Below are 19,435 nucleotides of genomic sequence, written 5' to 3'. Positions count from 1 at the left end.
TCTTTACAATGCCAGAGGGGGGAAGCGTGTGGGATTATCCAGACCAATGTTTAATTAATCATCTTTCTGCGCCACGGCTCACAGAAACACGTTGTGCTTGCCCTGTGCAGCAGCCCCAGCAAATGAAACCCGTCTCTGGAGCAGAGCTGGCATCACCCGAGGAGCGAAGGTTCAAAGACATTAGCCTTTGCCGTTAGGAGGGGCTGCATAATGAGTCCACATGTATAAATCCGTGTCTTGACAGAAATAACTGACCCACCCAACAAGGGATAACGCTTTCCTAGGGAGGGACAGAAATGTCCTGCTTGCCTTAACTTCTGCGACATGGAGCTGCCTTGCCCAGGCCCGTGCCAGGGGCACGTGGATGGAGTTACCGCCAGCCCTGTAGGAGACTTGCCTCGGAGCTAGTTGCTGTGTCAGTCACGTTGCCTCTGAGCCACTCCGGTGCATTAAGCTCTAGGATGAAGCCCAGGGAGTCAGGCAGGGGCCAAGGTGGCCAAGAGGGATGGATGCAAACTTTTTTTTTTTTTAATAGATTTTGTGTTCCAAGTCATATTGATTGAGCAGAACTCAGTCGTTCCAAAAACCGTATCGATTGAGCAGGCAGAAATCAATCATTTTAAACACCATGCATCACGCTACAACCGGCAAGCATCCGCCATCCCAGGCTCCCACCCTGGGACTTAAGATACTCCCAAATCCATTAGCAGGCATCCTATGTGCAGGCCCAAGCCTGCAGGTCTTGGGATTTGGATGCCCCCACTTGATCTTAGCCCACAAGAGGCCGGGACACTTGATCTTAGCCAAAAGGCAGGCAAGTGGGAGGGATGCAAACAAGCAAAACAAAGCAAAGGGCAGCAGGGAACCACTTTAACTGCCTCCAAGCCAAATTGTGCCTCTCTTTATTAACTCTAGCAACCAATGACCCACATGGAGAAAGCCAGAAAGAGCTTGCATTGGCTGAGAGGTGCTGCAACAGGGGTGCTAATTGGTTAAATTGAATACATATGGGGTGGGACATCCTCCTGGGATTCTGTCCAGCCTCTGTGGCTTTGACTGCTGCCATGATTTCCTCTTTACCACTTTCAAGCTGCAGCAGCTCTCAAAAGTTCAGGCCTTTGTCCAGCAGAATATATGAAAGGCTCACGAACAAACTTTAAAAATGGATGAAGGGGGTTAGGTTGTAGCCATGTTGGTCTAAGGACGTAGGCAGACAAGGTTTTTTGGGTGAATCTGATATCAAACTGGATGAACAACACAAAAATGGATGAACACACCTTAAAAATGGATTCTCCTTTAAAGGAGAAAAACACGTGAAACCATGGCTTTTCCCTTGCAGGCTGGCAGAGTTCCAGCCTGAGAGGGGCTGCTTGGGGCCCCCCATGACCCACACACTGGGGGTCCGGGGGCAGGGGACCGTGGGTTGGGAGTAAGGGGCACTGGGTCAGGGCTGGCCATTGATGTTTACAAATGGGTCCTGGTACAAAAAAGGTTGAGAACCACCATGCATGCTGCGTGCCCCCAGAGGCTGGGGGGGGGCAAGGCAAACTCCCACAGGCGGCCACAGTGCTGTAGATGGCGAGAGGGGTGGGGGTGAGCGTCAACTGGTGGTCAGTGACCACCCACAGACACCGCCGGCAGTGTTGGCAGCGCCTTATCGCAGGGGGTGCATGTGCACCCATGCGCATCCCTACGCATCGCCAATGAGAACCACTGTGCTAGGAGGCCTGCTAGAGCTAGGCAAATCCAAGACCAGGACACCAGCACCAGGTCCAGGGTGTGAGAGATTAAAGAGCAGATACTTCAGATACTTGAGGTCTTGACCAAAAGGCTGCTCTTGCTGGTGGGAGAGAGGGATTACCAACTGGGAAAAGCATGCAGGTTACCCCAGAGAGGGCACAGCACTGTCCCCTGAGCTGGCTCCACAGTGAGAGCTGCTAGGAAAGAAGATGAGAAATACAGGGAGAGTTAAGAGCCCTGCATTAGAGCCAAAGCTGCTTAATTAGCAGCCTTGCAGAGTGAGCTGCCTTCAATCACTAATCAGCTTGCACAGCGCGCACTCCCCTGCGAGGCTCCATTCTGCACGGCTGCATTCCTGCTGCCTCAGGGGCACAGCTCCCCCACACTCCCTGCACACAGAGCCCCAGTCCTCTGGCATGGGGGAAGGAGGAAGCAGCACATACAGTTGTGGGAGGCAGCAAAGATTTTCCTGACCTTGGCATGAGTCTACAGCACCTGTCCCTCTCCTGGCAAGTGGATGGGGGCATTGAACTGGATAGAGCAGTGCCAGCTGGATGGCTCTAGGCCCTCTGCTGCCAAGGCTCAGGAGAAGAAGGGGCCTGTGTGTGGCAAGAAGCCCCTTTTCTGTCCCCTTGTCAGGCAGAAGAGGGCAGGACATAACGGCTCCTGCCAGTGGGGAGAGCAGCAAACACAAGCTTGTCCTCTTCGGACAACCAAGCTGCAAAGGGCAGTCTCAGTGAATGCAATCTGTCTGGGCCACCAAAGAGCTCCGTGCATCCTCAGCCAGTCTCGCTGAGGGCTAAGTACCAAGCAAGGACCCCTGTGTGGACTGTAATAAAGAGCAACCCTCTAGTAGCTCTGCAGGGGTAAGCCACCCCAAGCCAAACCCAGGTCAGGGCAGCTCCTGCCTGCTCTGCAGTGGTGAGACATCTCCCTGCCAAAACCAACCCCATTAATTTCATATGAGCTTGCAAGGGAGGCAGCTGTGAGCTGAGACTGTATTGGTATGGTTCCTGCCAGCTCACCGGGAGAAAGCGAGCCCCAAAGGAGGCTAACTCAGCATGGTGCCTTCTAACTAAACTGTAGGGAAGAACTCCCTCCAAAATTGGCTCTGTGTGGCCCTGACCATCTCAGCCACAGACAAGTGGCTGCGGTAAGCACAGCTAGGCAGGATGAGCATGGGCCCAGCTGGGGAACTGACACCGGCTCTGCACAGCTCCTGCCACCTGAGCCAAGGACAGATGCTGGTTTTGGCTCACCTTGAGGATCTGTCTGCAGACCCCAAGAGGATCCGTGTTTGAGGTCTGCTACAGAAGTCCAGGACTCCCATTCAGAGTCCAGCTGTCATACAGGGGACTCTGCTGCTGGGTTAATTTGGTACACAGGAATTGCCAGACTGGACCAGACCCACAGTCTTTCAGAACCAATACGCTGCTCCAGTAGCAGATGCTTTGGAAAGAAAATGTAAGAAATGTAAGAAACCACAGCAGATAAATGAGGAATAATCAGTCCACACAAACAAAAGTCTCAGCCTAAATCCTAGTAGCTCGTTGGTCTCAATCCCAAATCATGAGACTTCCCACTTTTAACACAACCTTTTTTCAGTATTCACTCTTCTAATTCCAGATATTCTTGTTATGCACATAAATATTAATTCCTCCTTGAACTGTGCTGAGTTCGCGGCTCTGACATTACAGGGCAGTGAGTTCTACATTTTAAATAGGCATTGGGAGAAGTGTTTTAAATTTATGGGCCTTCTATTTAATTTCTTAATTCCCCTTCTGAGGGCTTGACTCAGTTTGTTGGAGACAACAGAGGTGTTTCAGTCTCTCTAACAGTATGGAAACAGTGGTTTGACATCTACAAGAGACGTGCAGGCTTGCCCTAGCTGCCTGGTGCATGCTTCAGCATTGCTCTTATTTCCATTGCTGTCATCTCTGCTGTCTCTCACTCAGTGCTCAGCCCATCAGCCTGCCAACTTCACTCCCATCTCCCCCAGCAGATATACTGAGCAGGACAGGGCCGTGCAAGCATGAATGAGACAGAACATGCCTGAGGCCCACGCCAGTTAATAAATCTCATGAATTTAGTCCCAGTCCAGCCATGCATGGGGATCAGAAGGAACCAACTGCCTGTTCCCCACCCAGGGCCTCCATCTTCTCCTTCTGATATCTCATTTAGCTGCTGCTGGCATGAAGGTAACCCCACAGAGAAAAGAGATTATTTCAGCTAGGGAAGAAGCTGCAGATGAAGGTGGATCAAAGGACCTACTTTTCATAGGAACACCCAATGATGGGATAATTACTGTTATTGTATTCAGCCTGGTGAGACCCTGAGGGAAGAGGGGCTATGAAAGAGAACATAGGAGCGGGAGCATTTGACTGGTTGAATCCTGCACGTAAGGACACAGAGGCAGTTCAAGTACAATGGGCAGCCTCTTAGAAGAAGAGAAAGTTTCCTCTGTCCCTAAGGGCATAAATGCTAGTGTCCCTGGTAATAGGACCTGGATAGAATATAAAAGATACAACATGTGGACTCCAGTTGTATCTAACTAGTTCATAGTTTGGAGTTTCCCAGAAAGTGTTAGTATATCTTGAACTGAATTGCTGAGAAAAGACTGAGGGACTCCAAGGAGTTCTGAAAGTTTGGGGTGGACAGGCCCAAACCAGCCATCCAGGTCTACTTCCCCATGGCCTAGGCAAGAGGGTGACCTGTAAGAGTAAATTACCAATGAGTGGAGAGCACTTTTGTAAACCCCAATACTTCTCACAGAATAGCCTAGACTTCTGCAGGGACAATTTGTTTAAAGGAAAAGGTTGTGCACAATTTCACTCCATCCTGTTCACATCAAGTTCTGTTATGAAAGGCTTTACCTCTGTATTTGAGTTTGTCTGTCCCTGCCCATGCTAACTCTGCTGTGATTCACTCTGAATCCAATCAGTTGGCTAAAATTCAAGGTCCTGCAGACTGGTTTATGAAGGGGAGGCACCTATGATAGTGCCAGGACTTTTTTTGATGCAATCCTCTTTGTTTACAAAGAATGTACAAAGTCTTTTTTCCCTTGGACACAAAAGGAATCAAACAGTAGGAGAGATTCTCTGGCTCACAGCCTCTTACAGGCCACTGCTCAACTCAAACTTTCAGGTTTTTTCTTGGGGCAGCCCTCCTTGCTTGTTCTGCTGTTTCTTTGGCTTTCTGATCTTTCTCTGTGGGTTTATGGATGTTTCCCACTTCTCTCTTGCACACAACTTCATTGATCCAGTCCAGTTGATTCCCTGTTATCATATCATGATGGAATTTCCCTTGGGCTGCAGGACTAACTCCTATTCTAGCCTTGCCAGTTTTTTATTTTGGGTGGAGGCTCCCATTGTTTCAGCTATCTGCCTGTAAAGGAGCTCAATTGCCTTTTACATTTATCTTGAATGAAAGGCAATTTCAGCCTAGTTTCAGCCAGTTAACCCAACCCATAACAATAAAATGAACCTCCTGTATTATGCAATCCTGTGTCAGGAACACCAGTCCTATCATCCTGATGCCTCTACTTGGCAAAAGTTTCCTCCCAACTTCCATCAGCATTCCTGGATCTTGCAGCTGCACCTCCAGAAATGTAATGCACCAAATGCTCTGATGGAAAATACACAGGAGAGACCAAACAACAACTACGCACCAGAATGAACATACACCAGAAACCTATCAAAGATAAGAATACCCAGTTACCTGTGGGGGCACATTTCTCACAATCAAAACACTCTGTCCAATCTTTCAGTTCTAATCCTCAAAGGGAATTTACAAAACACCTTTCACAGATGAGCCTACGAACTTCACTTTGTCAACCTCCTTGTTACAGAAAGTCATGGACTAAATATAGATATTGGATTTATGACACATAAGCTGCCTAACATCTAACTCCCCAAGTATCCTCTCCACTCTTACCAGCTATATTCATTCCCCTCCCCCACCACATACCTTTGTCACCCATTAACTACCTCAATTTACATTTTTACTGACTCTGACTGCCCTTTCTTGCATGCATACCAGCCTCTGGCTTCTTTACTATTCATTCTACCCAGGAAGAGCACAGACCAACTGCAGATGCTTCCTCGGCCTGATGAAGCGTGTTTATGCCTGAAAGCTTGCAAAGAAGAATTGTTTCTATTTGAGTTGGTCTAATAAAAGATATCAGATTTGCCCAAAGCACCTTGACTGCCTATGTCCTAACATGGCTACATCCTATACCCCTCCCATCTTCCCAGAACTGGGGATTCTTTGATAAAAACAAAGCTCACCTAGAAAGGAATGGGGCAAGTGACTGAGGTGTACTTTAGACTATTTCTAGATGTCAAGTGCTCATCATCCTCATTTGAAGGACTGCACAGCCCAGGGCAGCTCTGTTTTTTTCCTAAGGGGAATGCAGTACAACAGCTCTTAACCCTGAGGTCCTTATTCAGGCTAGCACTGGGTACTGGACTCATGTGTGACACTGCACTCTTGGGGTTCAAAATGGTGCTATGGCATTTGACTTTAGCGGAGGCTTATTTGCCACTTTCCTAGTAAAAGATCAAATGCTGGGCTTGACTAAATTCCTTCTGGTCTGCAAACCAGGGCCACTGCCATGTCCTCTGAGTCCTGTTAAACCATTGTACACATTGCACCAATAACTTCTGCAACATTCAGTCCCCAGGGAAGGCCTCCCCAGTGCTCACTGCGTGTGTCTGCAGTAGACTCCATCCTCACAGCTGGCCGTAAGCCCTGCATAGAAGAGGAGGTCAGAGTGGCAGAATAAGGACTGTATTGTATAACCCATTATTTGTGTCTCAGAGAGATTTCCCAGTGCTACAGAATTAAGCTTCCAATAGCAAGACATGTGCCTGTTACTTGGTGGGGGGAGTGTGCAGAGCAGGATAATCTATAACAGTCTCAGGAGGATTTATCCCTAGCTTCTTCCTAAATCCTTCTGACAGGATAACCAGGCACTCACTGCTGGTATCTGTGATCAGTCATTTGTTTAGCTGCCTCCTCTTGTTGTAGTCCAATCTGAATCCCATCTCATGATTTCTTATGGCCATATGAAACATTCATAACATGTTTGAAATTTTTGGCAACCTCTTCTCCCACACATTTCCTATCTACCTAAAAGACAACTTCATAAATTCTCTCTTCCCACAACCATAAGGGTCATCATGAACCCAGAGTGTTTGAAAGCATTAACATTTAGGTAACTAGGAAGTTCAGGAGCATCTGTATAAATCTGGACACTGAAGGGCAATAGTATCCAGATTTAGCACAGGGAAAGCACTTTGCAACCCTCCATTCCTCTGTCAAGTGAGTAAAGCAGCAATATTCCCACATTGCAAGGAGGAAAGCAAAGTGCCATGCAGTTACCTGACCATGCCCAATTTACAATGCAGATCACCTCGGACCTGAGAGGAGGTTTGATTTCACGCCCCCAGCTCTAGCCTCAAGAAAACAAGATGTTTTTCAATTTGGAGCTAGTGCATCTAAGGTACTTGTATCCAAAGTACCTTTATGTAAGTAACCCTCCTGAGTGAAGGGTCTAAGTGCCTTGCAATCTGGAATAGATTTATCCTCACAGGATCCCTGGGGGGCAGGGCAGTGCTATTAGCCCCATTTTCCAGATAGGGAATTGAGGCACAAAGAGATGAAGTGACTCCTCCAAGGTCACACAAGAAGGAAGAGTAAAGCAAGGAACAGAACCTGTCCCTAGGCATGTGCCTGACCCACTATGCCATCCTTCCTCCATTAGCACATACCATATCAGCAATCCATTAGTAGCAACTTGAGCTAGAGAGAAAAATGGACAATAGAAACGCGTTATTGTTTAACAAGGATCAGTGACTTAGAGCTGCTCAAATACAGAGCACATCGACAGATAAGCTATTGTTCTTTTGTTCCATTCAGGGAATCTCTTGCCACACTTTGGGCCTGAACACAAAATAACACCTTTCATCCTTGGTATTGAGTTTGATAACACAGAAATGAGGGCAAAGGGTAAATTCTGGTCCTGTTGCCCCAGTGTCCTGCTCAGAGGAGCAGAGGTGATTCTGGCACCTTGTCCTGCTGGCACGGGTGTATAGGAGCTCTCAGGCATCTCTGCCCTGCAGTAAAGTTCACTTTTGTGGATCAGTGAGTGCCCTTTCCAAGACCTGTGCACTTGATGGCTGTTCCTTTTGCCAAATGTCTCAGTGCCACCTACACTTCCTGCTCTACTCTTCCTTCTGGGTGCCTGCACGCCACCAAATTACATTCTGGGAGGCTCGGTGGCATCCAAATGCAGTCCTCTTTCATCTTTAATCCCCTGAGCAGGCTTGCTGTATCAAGCAGTGGGGCAGCACAGGAGGCCTCCGCAAAACAGCTTAGTGATGCAATGCCCTCCCATCCTGAGACATCAGAAGACTTTTCCGGCTGTCTTGTGATAAGTTTGCTAAGAGAGACCCTCCACAGCTGGGGGAGAGCTGAGAAGCCTCTATTCTTACTGTGAGGCCCTACCTCTTGAGATTTAATTGGGAGTTTTCCACCTTTTCCCCAGAGCGACACAAATTAAACTCTCCTGGACCAAGACTGTCTTTTACTCTGTCTGTACTAAAGGGCCTTGTTCTCAGCCAGGGCCTCTTAGAGCTAACACAGCGTAAATATTTAATAAGACTAACCAATGCTAATGAGCAGGGACATGGTTTCCACAGAGTTCACAGAAACCTGTCCTACCTGTTGGGAGAGTGAAGGCAGGTACCTCAAGAAGGGAGGCTGCTCTTTTGCTCTTCCCTCCCTTCTCCCTCCCTTTCCTTCCCTCTTAGCCCTGGGAACAGGAGCCAGGCTCCTGCCCATGCCTGGGCCTGATCACCTCCCAGTTCCCCTTTCATCTCTGTATCCATGAGCTTAATTAGAAGGTGTTTGTCCCCCAGCCTCTGTTGAGCCTCCCAGTCAATTGCAGCCCCTGGGGCCCAGCCAACAGGGCCAGATCTTTCCTTTTTTTTTACAGATAATTTTTCGTGTCCCAGGTCAAATCAGCCAAAATCAATTCCAAATCCATGAGTCATTCAAGAACCAAATGTGACCCTACTACTGACAAACATCCTCCATCCCTGCCTGGGGCTTCAGATGTTTTCAGATTCTTTGGCGGGCATCCTGCGTGCAGGCCCAACCCCAGAAGCTTGGAGTTCAGATGCTCTCAAGTCTCACTTGACCTCAGCCACATGGCCACGGGAGCAAGCTAGGGAGAAATCTCCCATTTCCATAATGTCATCATGTAGCTGAAATCCTTCCACTGGAAGCTGGCCAGTGGAGGGTGCAACCCTCCACCACACAGCGCCATTTTAAGTGCGTTACCTCGGTCAGGGTATTTCCCCTGCCATCACCATGGTCATGGTAAAAAACACCTAGGTGGTCATGATATTTCCCCTGCCAGCCAGATGCCATGGAGCTTCTGGTATCTAGATTGTAGCTGTATTAGTCTAGAGGAAAAGGCAATCAGGACTCATATTAGAAATAATATCCTTTATTAGACCAACAAGATTTTTTTCAAAAAAATTCGTTTCTACCCAGGAGAGCTTTTACTATAAGGAATCTTTTCTCCAATGCCTGATGAAGGGTGGTTGTGCCCAAAAGCTTGTAATTAAATAATTTTTTTTTTGCAAAAATCTTGTTGATCTAATAAAAGAGATCATCTCTACAATGGGTCCATGGAGTTTCTGGACTCTTTATTCAAATAATATTTTAAAAGCACTTGGTGCACTGTTAAGATGCCCTTCCGTAGCCACATCCAGGGCCAGCTGTGACTGAGGCCAGTCAATTTTCTACTAAATTCAAGCCTACTAAGATCTCTCTCTCTCTCTCTCACACACACACTGGCTGACTGGGCTTGACTTGGGAGTAAAGTTCCCCTACAACCACTAGGGCCAAAGGCAGCTTTGCATGCATGGTGCCAGGTGTGTCCCATGGCCTTGGGCCCAGGTACATGCAGATATCTGAAGCAGTTTCAAAGGGCATGATAGACCATCGCCTGAGAGGATGGTCTTTCTCAGTGGTGTTTTCCTCCTACAGTTCACAGAGCTGATTCCCATGAAACCCAATGGGAGGCATCCACAGGGCTCTGCTGGTACTCCCAGGAGCAGTGGAGGGCCATGGAGGACCATCTTGTGAGAATGCCCCAGGCCATCCGTTCTCAACAAAAAAAAGCACCTAGAGTCGTGCTTGCATAGGTTACAAGCCCTCTGCTCCTTTTCTTTGGCACACAGTTCTAGCTCTTTCTGTGAAGCTTCCTGCCTTGCTGGCTTCAGCTTCCCAGATCCACATAGTTGCAAGGACCGGAAACCACAGCAGGAGCTAGCCTGGCATCCCCACCATGTATCAGCCTCCCACATCCATAGGAGCCGCCACAGTGGCTCATTTTCTCTTCCTGAATGACTCCTCCTTTCCTCAAAAGGAAAACAACAAGCCCCAAGCCAGGCATGTGTCCCAAATAAAATCCATGTGCAAGCATCAACAGCAGACAGCTTTGGACAAGGCCTGAATAGGGATTGTCAGCTACTTTGACTATTAAAGTTATTTATTGCTAAGTATAGGAAATTTATAATGGTACTAGTAGTAATAGACATGCAAGGGAAAACAAACAAAACAATTACAATATTAGCCTGGTTTTATTGAGCATTTGGGGAAACCTAGCGCAAGCTTAACTAATACAATTCAGGTTCAGAAAGCTATGCCTAGAGAGAAAAAGAGAGAGAGAAAGAGAGAGCTGGGATCTCCCCATTTCAAGGCACTTGGGTGATTTGCTGACAAGCAAAGTTCTCAGCACGATCTTTGAGTGGAGATGACCTGTTTCTCCTAGCTTCTTGAGAACAACAGCGGATGGTGTCAGAGAGATTTCTCTCTCTTGAAGCACGCTGTTTGGTACTTCTACAGCTTTCTTATACCCTTAGCCTCTTCAAAGCATTATTTTAATTGTGTAAATCAAGAGGGTCCCAAGCCATAACTGGCAGGGAAAATCCTATTATATAAACAGTTTACACTTAAATGAATTACCTTTTTTTAGTGACAAGGGGTTATCTGGTTTGGAACATCTCAAGAAACTGATTAACAACCAGGAAAAACATTACGTTTTAAGGAGTAACCAGACACCTAGGAGCCAGTTTGACATTATTATGAATATACTGGAAGGGATCTTCTTAGCTGGCCTAGCTATGCTTGCACTGTGAAGTCAGCATCAGTGTTTTGTATTTTACCTGTTGTGAATAAGCCTCAGCTTAGCATGATTCTCAGATTTTACTGTAGTCTTTTAACAGACTTAAGGGGATTATTTGGAGTGTTCATAAACTTTGTGGGGAGGACTTCCACTAGTCATCCCAGGAAAAGTATGACAGCATTTATGGTCAGGGCTCCAACGGGCTGGATGCTGTGATGAACCCTTAACCACTGTTCAAATGTTGCCCATACCCCCTCTGACTCGGTCTCTTGCCTCAGCATTCCCTAATCTGGTGACCAAGTTTTAGTCAATCAAATTTAAATAGGCCTCCCATAATGGGACTGGAGAATGTACTATTAAACTTGCCTGTTAAACTATTCTTCTGCTTAGTTCTGGTTAGATAAGGTGGGGGGAGGGTGGGGAGGGAGGAGGAAGGGGAAATAGAAAAAGTCTTTTGTAAGTCCAGCAAGCTGGGTGCCAGGGCTCCTTCAGGAACATAGAGCTGACAGGTAACAGGTGGGACAGAGGCATTATGGTGATGAGCAGGAAGGGAAATATACATATCAGGTTCTGTATGTTTGTAAAGTGCATTGAAAGGTACAATGTGCCATGTAAGCGGTGGAGGTTTTTACTGCATTCAAAGCATCCAGTTTAGAGAGCAGAAGAGGAATTTTGTAGCTGCTGTCACTGCAGTTTCTGCCTGGGCTCTTCTACCACGTATTTCATCTCTGGGAATAAAGAATTTTTCGTAGGATCTCAGCAAACAGCTCTGATGTGTGGGTATAGCTAGTCATCCCGATCTTGTATCAGTTCCACAGAGCTAGGAGAAGTGAAACCTGTTTTACGAGAATGAGAAATAGAAAAGCCCAACTGGGGCCCAGCTCCTGGGAGCTTCTGCAAAACTGTTCCCTTGGGTGTATTTTCTAAACTAGGTTTGTTCTTCAGCTTCATCATAAATGTCCCAAGTGCGCAATTCTGTTTCGCTGCCAGGAAACTTTATCCTGGCATTCGGCTTCAACATTGCTTCCCTAATCCCATTCTGTTTTTCTCTGGCAGACCTCACAAAACCCTGAAAGCATGCCACATTTTCTCAAAGGGCAGCCTCCACTGAGACAGTTAGTTTGTCCCACCTCAGACTTTACCGACATAAGGAAATCTAGGGGCTGTAATTCTCCACAGATACAGCTCCACTAATGGCAACAGTGATGGTAACCACAGTACAGACAGTGACAAAAAGGATGAAAACACCCAAGTCTGGTCTCCACTGCAATTTTGGCTGATACAGCCAACAGCCTGACTGCCCCAGGGCTGGATTACATTCAGCGTTTGATGCAGGGAGTCACAACTGAAAACAATCATTCTGGTGAATGGCTTATTCACGGCAGATTCCATCTGCATTGGAAAGATTATGCTAGATTCCTCTGTCCTGATCACACCCACTCTAGGTGCTTTGGTGTTATTGCTCTATCCTTACTTGTGTCTACAGCTTCCTCATATTCAACAACTTCTGTAAATTCCATCCATTATTCATCTTCCTGATGGCTCTTAGAGTAGTTAAATAGACCCAGCTTTAGCACTGGCTTCCTGTGATATCCTGTAACCAGCTCTCACTGCTGGTTATGCATTGTGATAGCCCCTTTGTAGTAAAATCAGCATGTAACTATCCAAGTACCAGACACGTTGGGTAAGACCGTGCTGGTCTCAGCCACTGGCCTGCTCCTAATAGCACTTTACATAAATGTTTTTGCCAGGTAAAGCATGGGAACACCATGACTATGATGGTGACAGGGGAAGTACCCTGACTGAGGTAATACAATTAAAATAGTCTTGTGTAGTGAAGGGTTGCACCTTTATCTGCTTGTGGAGAGGAGTCCCTATGACAGCCTCGTAGTAAGCTTCCTGCTAGCCAGTTTCCAGTGGGAGGATCTCTGCTACAAGCCAACTTTACGGAAATGGGAGACTCCCCCCTAGCTTGCTCCTGCAGCCATATGGCCGAGGGCAAGCCAAACTTGGGGGCATCTGAACCCCAAGCTTTTGGGCTTGGGCCTGCATATAGGATGCTCACTAAAGGATCTGGAAGCATTTGAAGCCCTAGGCAGGGGTGGAGGATTTTTGCAGGTAGTAGGACCACATTTGGTTCTTGAATGACTCACAGATTTGGAATTGATTTGGCTGATTTGACCTGGAAAATGAAAAATGTTCCTTAAAAAAAAAAAAAAAAAAAAGTTTAGTTACTTGTTTCAATCCAGAGTATGTATTTAGTTTTTTGCCAACTTCCTAAGCTAACTTTTTCTTCTTTTGACCTTTAATTGCAGAGTTAACACACCAAGAATGAAAGCAGCATTTCCTTTAAGTATTAGTAGAGTAAATGCTATGAGAGCAGCAAGGAAATCTCTGTGACACAGAGGACACATCTACATGTGCAATTACTGTGTCTGAACTTCCTTTGAAGAAAATTCAGGGGCATTAAACTGTGCCCCTGCACACATCTGAATATGAGCCCCTTGGGAACAAATTTGCCCCCAAAGGGAGTAATTCACTCCAAGGCTGCTCCTGCCCTGCTCTGCCCCTTTGCAGCTGCCAGGGGGAGCTCCAGGCTCCCCCAGGTGCCATCCCAGGGCTGGCAGTGGGCATAAGGGCTGGTCCAGATCTCCACAGGGCTGGGGAGAGCTGTCCCAGCAGCCAGGACTTCTGCATCCCAGCCATAAGGAAATTGGGACTGTCCTCCCAATCCCTGCGTGGCTGGCAGGCAGCATCCCCACTGAGTTATATCTCTAGGTTACACTGGGCACATCTACAGAAGGTGCTTTATTGCTTATTGGACTAATGTAATGCACAGTAAAACGTCACAGTCTACACGTGCACAGGACATAGTGCACAGTAAATTAGGCTAATGCGTCATTTGCTTGTACCAGGAAATCCAGGTACTAGACTAATGGTGCATTAGCTACTGCGCAGTAGTGCACATGTAGATGCTGACTGGGAGCAATTTGTTTCCAGTCAGCCCAAGCAGCAGGGGCCCACTGCTGCCTGGCTAAGCCCTGATGTGGGGGAGGGAGAGGAGGGAGAGAGAGCTATGCTGGCTACAGGGGCAGCTGTTTCTCTGCCAGGTGGGGATCCATTCTGATTCCCATGTGGTGGGGAGAGCTGCCTCGGCAGCTGGGACTGCAGTATCCTAGTTCCAATCCCCCATGGCTGGCAGGCAGCATGCTTGCCGAGCAGGTGTAGCTCTCTCCCCTATGTGGGGATTGGGACAGACCCTTATGCCTTCTCTCAGCCCCCCAGCTGGCATCCAGGGGAGCCTAGATCTCCCCCTGGCTACTGGAGAGGGATGGAGCAGGGCAGGAGCAGCCCTGAACTGAACTGCTCCTGTCAGGCGCTATTTGCTCCCAACTGGGGCACTTTAATGAGCCTGTATTTTCTGTGAAGAAAATTCAGATGCATTAATTGCACATGTAGATGTGCCCACTATGTATGATTCAGTTAGATCCAATGAGATTTCTTTGGCATGCCAAGCTGTACAGATATCCCTTAGTGTAAAGAAAGGACAGAGCTTTCTGGATCCGTCAGAGATGGGCACAGCACACCCTGGACAGGATCACACACTGGGGTTGGTTCTGATCCCCTGTGTCCAGATCAGATCTGCCATCATGTTGCCATGAAGCATGATTTCTTCTCTTTTCTTTCTCTGATGGTCAGGTACTGTCTCTCTTTTGAGGAAAACATTATTTATGACCCCTAAAAATGAAGGAAGTGTCTTTCTACACTTCCTTATATTTTGGATATGTCTACATTTTTTTGTCTTGCACTTCTCCTACCCACGCCCTTCCTTGCCTGTGTTATCTGTCCTTATCTCTGGTAGACCTGGTGCCTCTAAGATAAGCCACCTGGGCTGGGTAAACAGGAGCAGATTGTTAAGATAACTGAAGGAACTGACTATTCAGCCTCACCTAAGGGTGGCAGGCAGGGCTCAGAGCAAGAAACTGTCCTTGATGAGTGTTCTTCATAGGAATAGCCCTATTTATTGTTTAACATGTCTGCAGCCCTTACTGGAGGGCAAGAATCAACAGTTTTCTGCATTTCTATCTTCTTTTCCCGTTCTTCTGTTCTCTACTCCTTTCCTCCCATTCTAATTTTCTCTGTTTATCTTTCTCTCACAATCTCTACCCCCCCCCAGTTTCTCTTCTTGTCTTCTTTTTGCTCCTTCCACTTGGGTTTTCTATTGTTTATTTTTTTTAAATTCTTTTGTTTCTTCCTCTTTTGGTTCCTGTCTCCCCTCTAACATCCATTGCTTCTTCCCAGGATCCTCCACTGCCTTTGTTCCTCCCCTCCCCCCATAATGCAGAAAAGACCAGGATAGTCACAGTGGTATCCTCCAGGTCCTAAAATGTGAATTCCTATACTTGAGGATATTTAGTGATGACAGTTGACCAGAAACTCGAATTTTACTCTCAACTCAAAGACAGCATCTGCAGCAGATGACCTGCTTTGGAGCTTTAGCTCAATACTGGCTCAGCAGTAGAGTGCAGCTAGCTAGGTCATCGTGACCATCTCCTGCAGCACAGCACCCCCTAGCACTCACTAGGGCACTTGCTCCCCCTACCTAGTCATGGGGACCTAGTCTACTATACAATGTTTTGCTGGCAAAGCCTTGAGTGCGTTCACATACACAGCTCCTCTGTAGTGACCGTACGCTCCTTTCTGCTGGTAGAGGAACTCCCTCTCTGTCAAGCAGACTAAGGCTTCTGCTGCCACCCAGCAGCCAGGAGAAGGCACATGTACACACTGCCATGCCTTCTGCTGGCTGGCCTGGTCTTTTCAGTAGCTGGGGTCTTCCCAGGGCATGCTCTGTAGGGCTGTGTGAAATTTCACCAGCCATTCCATTCTGACACTGTTTCGACCAATTTCAATGTCAAAACAGCAAAATTGGAACAAAACAAAGGCGGTTGAAATAGCCTTGAAACAAAACGAGGCTGGTCAAAATGTTTTGAAACAGGGCTGCTTCCCAGGGCCCCGTGCTAGATGGGTCTGGGGGCAGGAAGCAGCCCACCTGAGATGCTTCCTGGGGCCCTACATCAGTCCAAGGGTGGGGGGCAGCCCAGCAATGTCGCGCAGGGCCCCGGGAAGCAGCTCAGCTGGGCTGCTTCCCACCCCCGAACCAATGTACTGCGGGGCCCTGGAAAGCAACCTAGCTAAGCTGCCTCCCACCCCTGGACCAATGTAGTGTGGGGCCCCAGGAAGCAGCCCAGCTAACCTGCCCCCCGCCCCCGGACCGATATAGCACGGGACCCCAGGAAACAGCCCAGCTGACCTGCCCCCCACCCCCGGAACTATGTAGCACAGGGGACAGGGAAGCAGCCCAGCTGTGATGCCTCCCGTCCCAGTGTGATGTAGTACCAGGGATGGGAAGTCAGCCCAGCTGGTCTGATTTCCCATCCCCAGCGAAACTCAAAACAGCCTTTCTGTTTCGAGGGAATGGAACAGAACAGCTGTTTTGACTTCAAAATGAAATTCCAGACAAAACACTGTTCCCTCGAACCATTGAAACTCAATGCAAAATGGAACGGTGCTGTTTCACACAGCCCTAAATAGCTCCGTGTTGAGCAGAGCCACACAAAGACTCCAGAAGCACTGAGGAGTGCATATACTCTGTTGGTAGCTGCTGTTTGCTGCCAGAACTTCTGGAAGCAAAGGGAGGAAGTATAGAAAAGGCCAAAATCTGAGACTTCCTCAAATGCCTGAAGCTCAAGGAACAGCAGGTCTAGTCTTGCTTCAGTGACAAGAACACTGATCATCAAAACCTGGGGTGTGAACTCCACCTGATAAAAATGTGGAAAATGGTGCTTTTTTTTGTATGAACTACCACACTTCTCTCACACCCTCAATTTCACACCACCCTTCTCGTGTGAAAAGATTGCCAGATTTCTCAGGGAACTGCCCTGTGAATCACCTAGTTTCTAAGGTGCCCATCACCATAATGTCTACATATACTACAGCTGGTAAGAAGTGTATCAATTTCATACAAGCAGAACAACAAAATCCTCCATACTCATAAATGAATCCTGCTTAATAAAAAGAATCGGTTGCACAATTATTTTGATGCAGTTCTGATGTTCTTAGGAGAAGTGCATCAGTACAGTGTCCCTGCACCTGAGCTCTCAGGAGAAGACTTCTCAAAGGTGATGAGTTTGACATTGTGCCCTAAAGATTGGGGATCCAGCCTCATCTCCCCTTGGAATGAATTCCAAACCTGATGTTCCACCCCTGAGAAGATCCTGTCTCAGCCATGACAAGTTTAAATCTGAGTATCCTCAGCCTTGCTATTCCCAGGTTGTTTACCCTCCAGATATTGTATTAAGGTGAAGAACAAGAAACTGTTACCACAGAGTTTTCTGGGTTCTTACACTTGTACGATTAAGAACTGGGTTAAACCAGATGTCATTTCCAAATGGCCTGCAGGGTCAGCTTTATAAACAAGTATAACCTAAGCAAAACTAGCATCATCACCCTACAATCTCATTGAGTCCAGGGTCATCTCTGTCATTTATTTCACCCGAACATTGTTTGCATTAACCCAGTGGTGACACAGGCAGGCAGCAGAGTTTGGTTAAGGCTGACTATTAGGGTTGCCAACCCTCCAGGACTGCCCTGGAGTCTCCAGGAATTAGATATAAATCTCCAGGAGACTGCTGAGTATCACCAGGGACATAACTATAGGGCATTCATTAAAATAAACATTAAATGTTGAACCCAATTTTTACAGTAGTCCAGTGGGTTTTTAAAACCTAATAGTAACATGCATTCGCCTTCCAAACGTAAAGTCTACACACCGTAATCCCTAACTGATATACACAGGCACGCGGGCACATTCATGTTGTGTGTCGTGGGCATGTTGATGTTCTGAAAACCTCCTGGAATAGATGCAAATAGAGTTGGCAACCCTACTGACTATAACTCAAACAAATGCAGGTGAGGTTAGCAGTAATGCAGGTGGTTGTCTGCATTACTTCTTGGCATAGAGTTTGATGAGATTCCCTGGGAGGGTTGTTCTGCCCCCTGCTGGGTGTTAATGGAACTGTTTTGGTATGGGAGGGTGATTATTTCTATGTATTAATACAGACTAACTAGCAGCACTTCCAGAAGTAGGTTGCATTGAACTCCTCCCATGCAGAACTGAAGATCCATCCTGCCTAACTGTTCACCATGCTTTATATGGCAACTCTTCCATAATAAAAAGGTTTAAAAACAGATCACTTCAGAAAGTTGGCCCTAACAGTCTTGTCTTTTGGCTTCCAAATAATCACAGTAACCCCAAACTCCTGGCCACCCACTGTGACAAGTGCCAGGTAGGCCTTTCAGAACTGAACAGGAGATAAATAATTCTCTTTACTCAATGTGACATTTTGGAAGTAGGCCAGAAGAACCACATAGATCTTTCTGTCTTTACCAAATGCTTCTTTATTTCCAAGGCTTTCTCCTTTCCCTAGATGTTTACTGAGTTTCCTCCCACCCAAACTATCTGCCTCATCCTACCACCCCCTTGTCTTCAATTCCATATGCATCACATTTCTCACTGTGAATGCAGGTATCTTCTTGTACATCAAATAGCACCTGGTGCACATTAGACCTCAGCATGTGTCTCTAGGGCATCATTAGCTAAGCTTATAATTAAGGGTGCACAGCCCATGTGAGAGAGCTGGATGTCAGATGCTGGGTGGTTCTGGCTTGGAACTGAAAGAAAGGCTGTTGTGGAGCCACAGGAAGTGTCTGGGTCAGGAAACCTGCAAGTTGAGATCAGTGTGAACAAGTGTTGGCTGAATTGGCCTGTAGGCTACATGCCTTCCCCATCCCTGGCCCATGTCTTCTTCCATTGCAAGCTGTGCAAGATCTGGACTGCATGATGAGGCGATCCACCTGAGCAGAATCCCTGTGCAGCTAATGATGATTTTTGTAGTGCCTTCCCTCAAGGCAGGGCTGGGAGCAAACACCTCTTTTACTGTAATAGAGAAAGAAGCCAGAAAATTAACGGAGCCTGATTACCCCACAGCATTTGACTTATTCCTGTTACAGAGTTATGCTCTGTAATGCAATACATTAGTAATGCTCTTTATGGATTTGTTAAGCAGCCAGGGGCTCCAGGAGCTGGGTGCCCACCTCCCACAAAGCCGAGAAATCACAGGCACCTGGTTCCACCTTTAAACCTTCCATACCAGAAAACACAGCGGCAGCCCCCACTAGCTCGTTTTACAGAGAGAAGCCCTTTGAGAAAGCCACACCCCATCATACTTTCCCCAGAGACTGATTCCTACAGGAGGCCCAGCGAGCAGTGTCTCGGGAAGCTGACCTGTAGGCTGAGCAAAGGGAGATCCAGTGCATACAGAGCGCCTGGCAGAAGCGAAAAAGGAGAGGATGGAGGAAGATAGAAGGATACCACTCAGGTGGTCTGTAAGGAAAAGGGGAATGTCAGGTGCGGAAAGCCCTGGTATGTGCAATGAA

This window comes from Crocodylus porosus, unplaced genomic scaffold (assembly GCF_001723895.1).
Source record: "Crocodylus porosus isolate Cpor-Errol unplaced genomic scaffold, CroPor_comp1, whole genome shotgun sequence".
NCBI lineage: Eukaryota > Metazoa > Chordata > Crocodylia > Crocodylidae > Crocodylus > Crocodylus porosus.
The sequence above is the reverse complement of the archived record's forward strand: the minus strand, read 5'-3'. Positions refer to the sequence as shown.